Below are 7,316 nucleotides of genomic sequence, written 5' to 3'. Positions count from 1 at the left end.
TAATTCTTTATAAGAAATCCTTCAGGTAAAATATTAATCTAAATCCTCATTTTCAATCTTGTAAATCATTCCTTGTCATATTGTCGTTTCCTCATCTTTTATGATTTAAAATTGCTTTTATCTAAAACATTATGGTGAATGTATCACAGTTTAGGATGAAATGTAACAAGTGCACAACTGTATAGAATTCTTTAATAAGACATATATCTCTGTATATCTAAAATAACATTGATATTTCAAGTAATAACCAAAAGCTCTTATCAACTAGCCTAAACTTATACTGTTTATATATATTCAAATGAAAAGACAATTTCAAATGGCTACAATATAAAAATGCAAAACATTAAACACACACATTCTAGTGCAAGTCAACATGCAGTCAAAAGTTAAAATGTTAATGTCTAAATCTCTATTGCATTGTTGGCATTGCTTTCATTGCAGTTGCAAAATATTTCATACAATTTTAAATGTTGCATTGAAGGCATTGCTATCAACTTCAGACCCTTGAAGTTTTGGCTAAGGATAATTATTAATACAGTAAAGCTTTGTACATACACACTTACTGCCAACAAAAAACTTGTTTGATTTATACCAAGTTATATCATTCAAACCATTACCAACTTTTAGACTTATAATGCATATTATGTACAGTATTTCCTTGTACAGAGCCTCCAGGCTGACCATTCAATATACTGTGGGTATTGTCAACCCAAATGATCGTTTATACAGGTATAGTGCAATGTAGGGCAAGGTAATATTACTAACATGGATAAAACATACAACCATATGGTAGACTTATCCCAAATTTTATTACAAATAGTGTTACACTTCTCAACTGGCTGACCACTTGTGAGGATAATTAATGTCATACTTTCCACTACTGTACTGTACTGATCAGTCAACTAGACACCCAAATTTTTTTATTTAATTCAGGTGAAAATAAGACAGACAGTTCCTGTATAATGGGATGAGTGGCTTGGAAAGTATGAATTAACTGGACTTGTTAAAAACTTGCATGATATTCACAAGATGCACCAAGAGAGGTAATGATGTCCAGAACAAGCATGTTGTAAGTGGTAAGAAAGGAATATGAGAATAGTTTAAGACAGCTGTGCATGGAGTGTTTACACAGATAGGATTAGGAAAATGAACTTCTACAATTTGCCTTTAGCTGCTGTGCCTGCTTTTGAACTCCTGTAATTTCATAGCCAGGCCCATGTTGCCTTGATCTTAAGTTTACCTTGGAAAAAAAGCCTTTTTGTTTAACTTGCCCTCCATCAGGTTAACGAGGTCTTCGTCCGTCATGGTGATGGTGACGTCTGGTTTTGCTGGTAAACAGAAACACAATATATATATTTAGATTTATCAACACTGTGCTGGTAGTACTTGTACTGTACATATAATCTAGGTACAAAAAGTCCAAAGACCTGTTTATGTCTAATACTCACATTTAAGTAGTAATAAAAGGTAATAATATGTCCAACTAACCTGTGCCATTCAAGGTGACTGATCCTGGTCATTTTTGGCATCAACAAAATCCATTTGGCTTCACTACCACCAGGACCACCCTTAACTTGGAAGCAATAAACCCTTTCACCTGAAAATAATTATAAAATAAGTTTTCACGTCAGATCATTTCATTGTTAGATACCGATTTATTTTCTATTTTTACTCCTCTTCAGATCGAGTGTGATGAAAAAAGTTGGCATTAACTCAATAATGTGAAAGTGGGTGAACAAGTGGTGCAGTGTGTTAATGAGAATGTATGATGATGCAGACCTTACCTTATGCTGTATGTGAAGGAAATCAAGTGGCCTTAGTTAGGCTAGAAATGCTCAAAATGGGAATGCAACCCTGGACTGTGTTGATGAGTTTTGCTACCTGAGTGACAGAATTAGTGCTGGAGGGGTCCAGCGTTACACATTAAAGTCGGAAGCGCTTGGAAAAAGTTTAGAGTTGTTGCCTTTATTGACAATGAGAGAACTTTCTCTCTGCAAATGAGGAAAGTTGTCTACATCATGAGTGGTGTGATGTTGGATGACAGTGAATAAATAAAAATAAGATTGGTGAGGTGGATGTCTAATGTGATGCTGAAAGGTAGAAACCCTGTTCAGAGCAAGGGGCAGCTAGAAGTGAGCATTGGTGAGGCTTTGTGAAGAAGTTTGGCTAAAATTTCATAAAGTCATTCCATTCAGAACTAACCACCTCCTACAACCAAAAAAAAATATTACTGACCTGTATGTTTTACTAACACTATTATAACTTCTTTTACATCAACATTCTCCAAAAATTCTTCTCAAAGCTCTCACAACTATCACTCCTTGTCAATGACCTTTAAAAACCTGCTTACCTCATATGAAATATTTTGTTCCTACTGGGGAGGTGTATATCCATCCTCCTGAGTACTGTGACAGAGTTGATCCTATAGTTATAAGATAAACTTTAGGAATAATTTGATGTTTATTCCAAGCCTCTTCACTCGATCCATCATTCATAATTCTCTCTATTACATAATCACCATCCCTACTCTGTTCTACCCTCTGACATAACTCCTTCTTCACTCATCATCAATACATGAAATGTCTTATACTTGTACACAATTATCTTGCAATATTTCATGTCCTTCACACTCTCATATACAGAGTTTAGACTTGCTCGACAGCTTCTCTAATTTTATATAAATACACCAAAACATATTTCCACCATCTTCAGCAAAGTTCTGCATAGACCTAGGGCACACTATCCACCACATCACATTATTCACCAATGCTATCATGTCAATGTCCACAACACTGATAGTATAAAAGAAAGTGAGCTTACCTTGTTTATAAGTGCAGGTCCATCAGCCTCCAAGGCATCCTGAATGGCATTGAAAATGGCACACTCTTGAACTCTTCTGCAGCTTTTGTAGCTGCTGCGACAATCCTGTTGACAATCTTAAAACCCATAATCACATAATAATCTTCATTTGACTTTAATCTATTTGACAGATATACTGTATACTACAAAATTATCTTATGAATATGACAATTGAGATCTCTGTGCATAAAACAGGGCATGAAAAACCTCATCCAATGTGGTATACTGAACATGGAAACCCGCCAAAACATTTGCATCTACGTGAAGGATTATTTATATTTCAATTTGAATATAGAATTGTCAAGCATCTGGCACAGTACTGTATATCTATGGTGTCAAAGTTATATGCTGAACTGTATACGAAAGCAACAAGTAGCAAGTGGTTAACATAGTACAGACTCATGACATGAGAATACACACAAGGCAAATATCAACTCTGAGATAATAAAATAAACAATTTGAAATAAACAGTTAATCCCGAGCAGGTCAGAATGTTTTATATATTACAGTACAATTATCACACATAAAGATAAAATACTACAGACCCACGGTCATTTCCTCTGAAGCCCATCTTGTACAGAGCTACAACGGCTGCACCACCGAGTCAAGGTTGTGCTGGAGTGCTAACTTTGCCCAGGGACCTGGCGCTTTGCTGCCTCACCAGCAGCTGCCAACACAGCTCAGAGCACTGTGCAAGGCCTGAGGATCAAAAATGCTATCTTACCAAACTACTGTAGTAACAATCTCAATAATCTCACAAAATGGAATAAAATTACTGGTATTGTACTAAGAAAATACAATAAATATAAAGCCCATGCAATACATAAAACTAAAACAAAACACTAACACATATGTACTGTATAATCATACTGTGTATGTATTGTACATTTAAGGAACACAATATTTGGAGTGACTTTAACAAAAACTAATACAAATACTGTATAGTACAATAAAGTCCCAAACAGCAGGACACAACCTACCAGTTCCAGTGCTCACACAAGAAAGACTGACCTCTGTGGAAGTAACCAGATTACGTACTCCACAGATTGCCTGATCTTATCAGTAATAGATAAAGTATCCAAAGTCAGCAGGTACAGTAATGACAACACAACATCTATGGTCATACTCAAGTGTCTGACACATAACACACACAGTACTAGTACTGTTTCACTAATCAGTAAGAACACAAACTGGCATAATAAATGGTTATACTGTACATTTTATTACAAAATGGACAGACTATTACATTTATAAAGATTTACACTTCAACTGTTCTTACATGAGCAGTTTCAGTTATGGACATTAATACTATTATTTTATACCAGTATTGTACTTACTAGAAAGAGCAACTTTTGACATATTTGTAAGGCGATGAATTATTCTTTCATTGTTAAGAATATCCACCCACCCCCAAAAGGGTAACAATGATATGAAATTTTCCTAATATTAGGCAGAACACAGGCATGCATCCCACAGTCGTCCCTTACAAACAATGAACACTTCCAGGCTGTGTTGGTTGGTTTAGTAATTTGGGTATGGAAAGGGTAGGGAAAAAGGCAATAAGTGCAATTCCTCCATTTGATTTGGGTTGATCTCAAGGTCAGAAAAAATTTTTCTTCTATCAAGATTTTTCATTAGGTAGTTTGTTAATCCAGACCCATGTCCTTTAGTGTTAGATGATGGTACCCACATTCATCGAGCTCCACTGGATATTAATTAAAATCTTACCTTGAATTTAAATGGAAAATTCATTACCCGCTTCTTCCGTTTACATCCAACACATCTAGGACCTTTAATACAAAAGGTCTTTATGTATACATCGTAATAATAATTATTCTTGGTTAGGTTAGGTTTATGCAGTGGCCATTATCAACTGTTTTTGTGAGCACTAAAAGACAAATGTTACATAGACATTAACACTTCCGTTCCCTATACTTAACATTTTTGTACAGATAACCATAAATTTTTTAAATTTATATTATACCAATAAATAAGACCTTAAATAAATTGTCATATTAAAAGTATTTGTTCACCAAACACTTGCTAGTAAACAGCTACAGATGATTAAATGTTAATAAGGCAGACAAACCAATGAAACAAAACTACCTAACCTACATATCCTAAAACAGAAGAGCATCATTTTAGGTTATGTAGGCAAGTATGGTCAATTTTATGAATAACATATTACATAATGTAACAGTATCTACTACAGTACAGTTTTCATCAATACAATATTATTTTTTAGTTAATTCTTTTAACAATACCATGTTGTATAAACTGTAACCAGGTTAATTTATTTTACACAAAATAATTACAAAATAAACCATAATAGCTAAGGCTGGCTTAAACCATAATAGCCGAGGATGGCTTAAACCATAATAGCCGAGGCTGGCTTAAACCATACATTTACCGGTTAATATATAGGACTAACCAGCCAGTGCTGCATAGCGCCGCTGCAGCCGTATCATCTCATGTCCAGAAAATGCCTCAATTTCACCATATCATATTAAGTTCTTTCTGTTGGGTCCGACTAATTACCCAAATGTAGCCGCAATGAAGTCAAATAATGGTCCTACATGAATAAATAAGACTGCCAAACACTTCTCGACTAGTATTTGGTGTCACGAAGTCAAAAAAATTTGGAAAACTAAATTTAATCTGAGTTAATAGATCGCATGCATGTACCGAGGGAGCGAGTAATTACCCAAATGTACCCAAATGTAGCCGCAATGAAGTCAAATAATGGTCCTACATGAATAAATCGGACTGCCAAAGACTTCTCGACGAGTATTTGGTGTCACGAAGTCAAAAAAAATTGGTAAAATTAATTTAATCTGAGTTAATAGATCGAGTGCATGTACCTTACCTAACCTAACCTAACACAACTCAGATTAAATTAAGTTTACCAATTTTTTGTGACTTTATGACACCAAATAAGAATCGAGAAGTGATTCACAGCCCGATTTATGCTTGTAGGACCATCATTTGACTTCATTGCGACTACATTTGGGTACATTTGGGTAATTAGTTGGACCGCTTTCTGTTTAATATATCGAGGAAGTTAGGTCAGGTTAGGTAGATTTGTTTGGTATGATTTGTTCTTCCTACCCACAAATGTTAAGTAGCGTTTATTTAAAAAATATCAATTTTTTAACATATTTCCACAAACTACAAGTGTCCACTATACTATAACGATAAACAACCGGCGTTTTTATAATTGTTTTCAATCAATTTCGCTCGTGGATTAGTCCTATATAATAACCCATTTACCTGAACAAGTATAACATGGAACAATAAGAGGAAAAAGGTTCATATATTGTTCGTAACATTTTATCAATACATCACATGAACTTGGTACAGTACAGACAGTTCACCCCCAGATCATACCATTCACACAACACTGGACTCTGATTACCTGCGATAACCTGATCACCAGATACTACTGTACCTGATTAACACTACCTCAGTCTTCTTCTCAGGAGATGTTACAGCTCAACTCTAAAACATTCGTGAGTTGTTACCGACCGACGGTTCTACACCAACTGATGTCCAAGTAAATATTGCGCACCAGCAGGTTTGCCAACTTGGAGTTTCAAATGTCGCTAGGCTGGTACCTAAAAGTTGCTAAATGTCGCTAAATCTTCCATGGAAAGTCGCTAGCTATTATTCCCTCCCTTCAGTAATTTGATGCAAATAATATTTTCATAATGACGACTATAATGGACGGAGTATAAATAAAATGCATTATGTAAAAATAAAAATATTATTTTTTTTAAAGTTTAATGTGCACACTTACCTATTATTCAATAGTAATTGCATCCCAGTCCTCTTGGTAGTGTGAACAACTGTAGAGCTGGAAGCATGTGAAGTGCTTGGTTCAGGTTCTCTTGTAACTGTATGCCTCCACAGTCCCTATCTTTCTTAAAATATCACTAGGAAGTTCATAACTTGCACAACAGGTGTTCTGTCTTTTTAACCCATACTTTATTGTAAGAATTGCCTTTAATGTCGATAGTTTCATTTTGTTGCGCAATTTTGATTTCACAAAGTTCATATTACTAAATGTGCGCTCTACATCTGCGTTTGAATGCGGAAGAGATAAGGCAGCGAGTGCAATTTCAGCCAGATCATGGTAAGGGTTTTCACCTGTCGCATCTCTGTAATTTGCCACTTCTGACCACAATTTTAGGGTGTTAGATGTTTCTGTCCAGATTGTGTGATGCAGTTTTTTTCCACTAAATCAATCTTGGTAAGGGTGCTGGAATCTTCTGTAAATAAGTGTGCCAAACCAAGTATATCTGATTTAATAGGCTTCAAGCATTCATCGGCACTCAGAAAAGATATAGACTGCAGCACACGATATTTGTCAGGTAGCGTTGACGAAGTTGTTTTATGAGTTCAACCCGTTCAAATGTATTTTTTTTTTTTTTTTTTTATCCTCTTCGCCACTGATCGGC

General features: G+C 35.3%; 1 long non-coding RNA gene across 4 annotated transcripts; it reads right to left on the bottom strand.

The window, feature by feature from the left end:
- Positions 1–787: 787 nt before the first annotated feature.
- LOC121868633 lies at positions 788–6,432 on the bottom strand. Of its 4 annotated transcripts, none has more exons than XR_006089434.1 (5): positions 6,308–6,432; positions 3,405–3,558; positions 2,821–2,925; positions 1,489–1,597; positions 788–1,328 (listed from the first exon to the last, which is right to left on the bottom strand). It is a non-coding gene; the product is annotated as an uncharacterized LOC121868633 (long non-coding RNA). The 4 variants fall into 4 exon arrangements; XR_006089435.1 differs by having other exon boundaries at positions 6,275–6,391; XR_006089436.1 differs by having other exon boundaries at positions 6,322–6,345.
- Positions 6,433–7,316: the final 884 nt, after the last annotated feature.

This window comes from Homarus americanus, unplaced genomic scaffold, assembly GCF_018991925.1.
Source record: "Homarus americanus isolate GMGI-L3 unplaced genomic scaffold, GMGI_Hamer_2.0 scaffold59495, whole genome shotgun sequence".
Taxonomy (NCBI): Eukaryota; Metazoa; Arthropoda; class Malacostraca; order Decapoda; family Nephropidae; genus Homarus; species Homarus americanus.
Note: the sequence above shows the minus strand (reverse complement) of the source record. Positions and strands in the feature narration are given on the sequence as shown.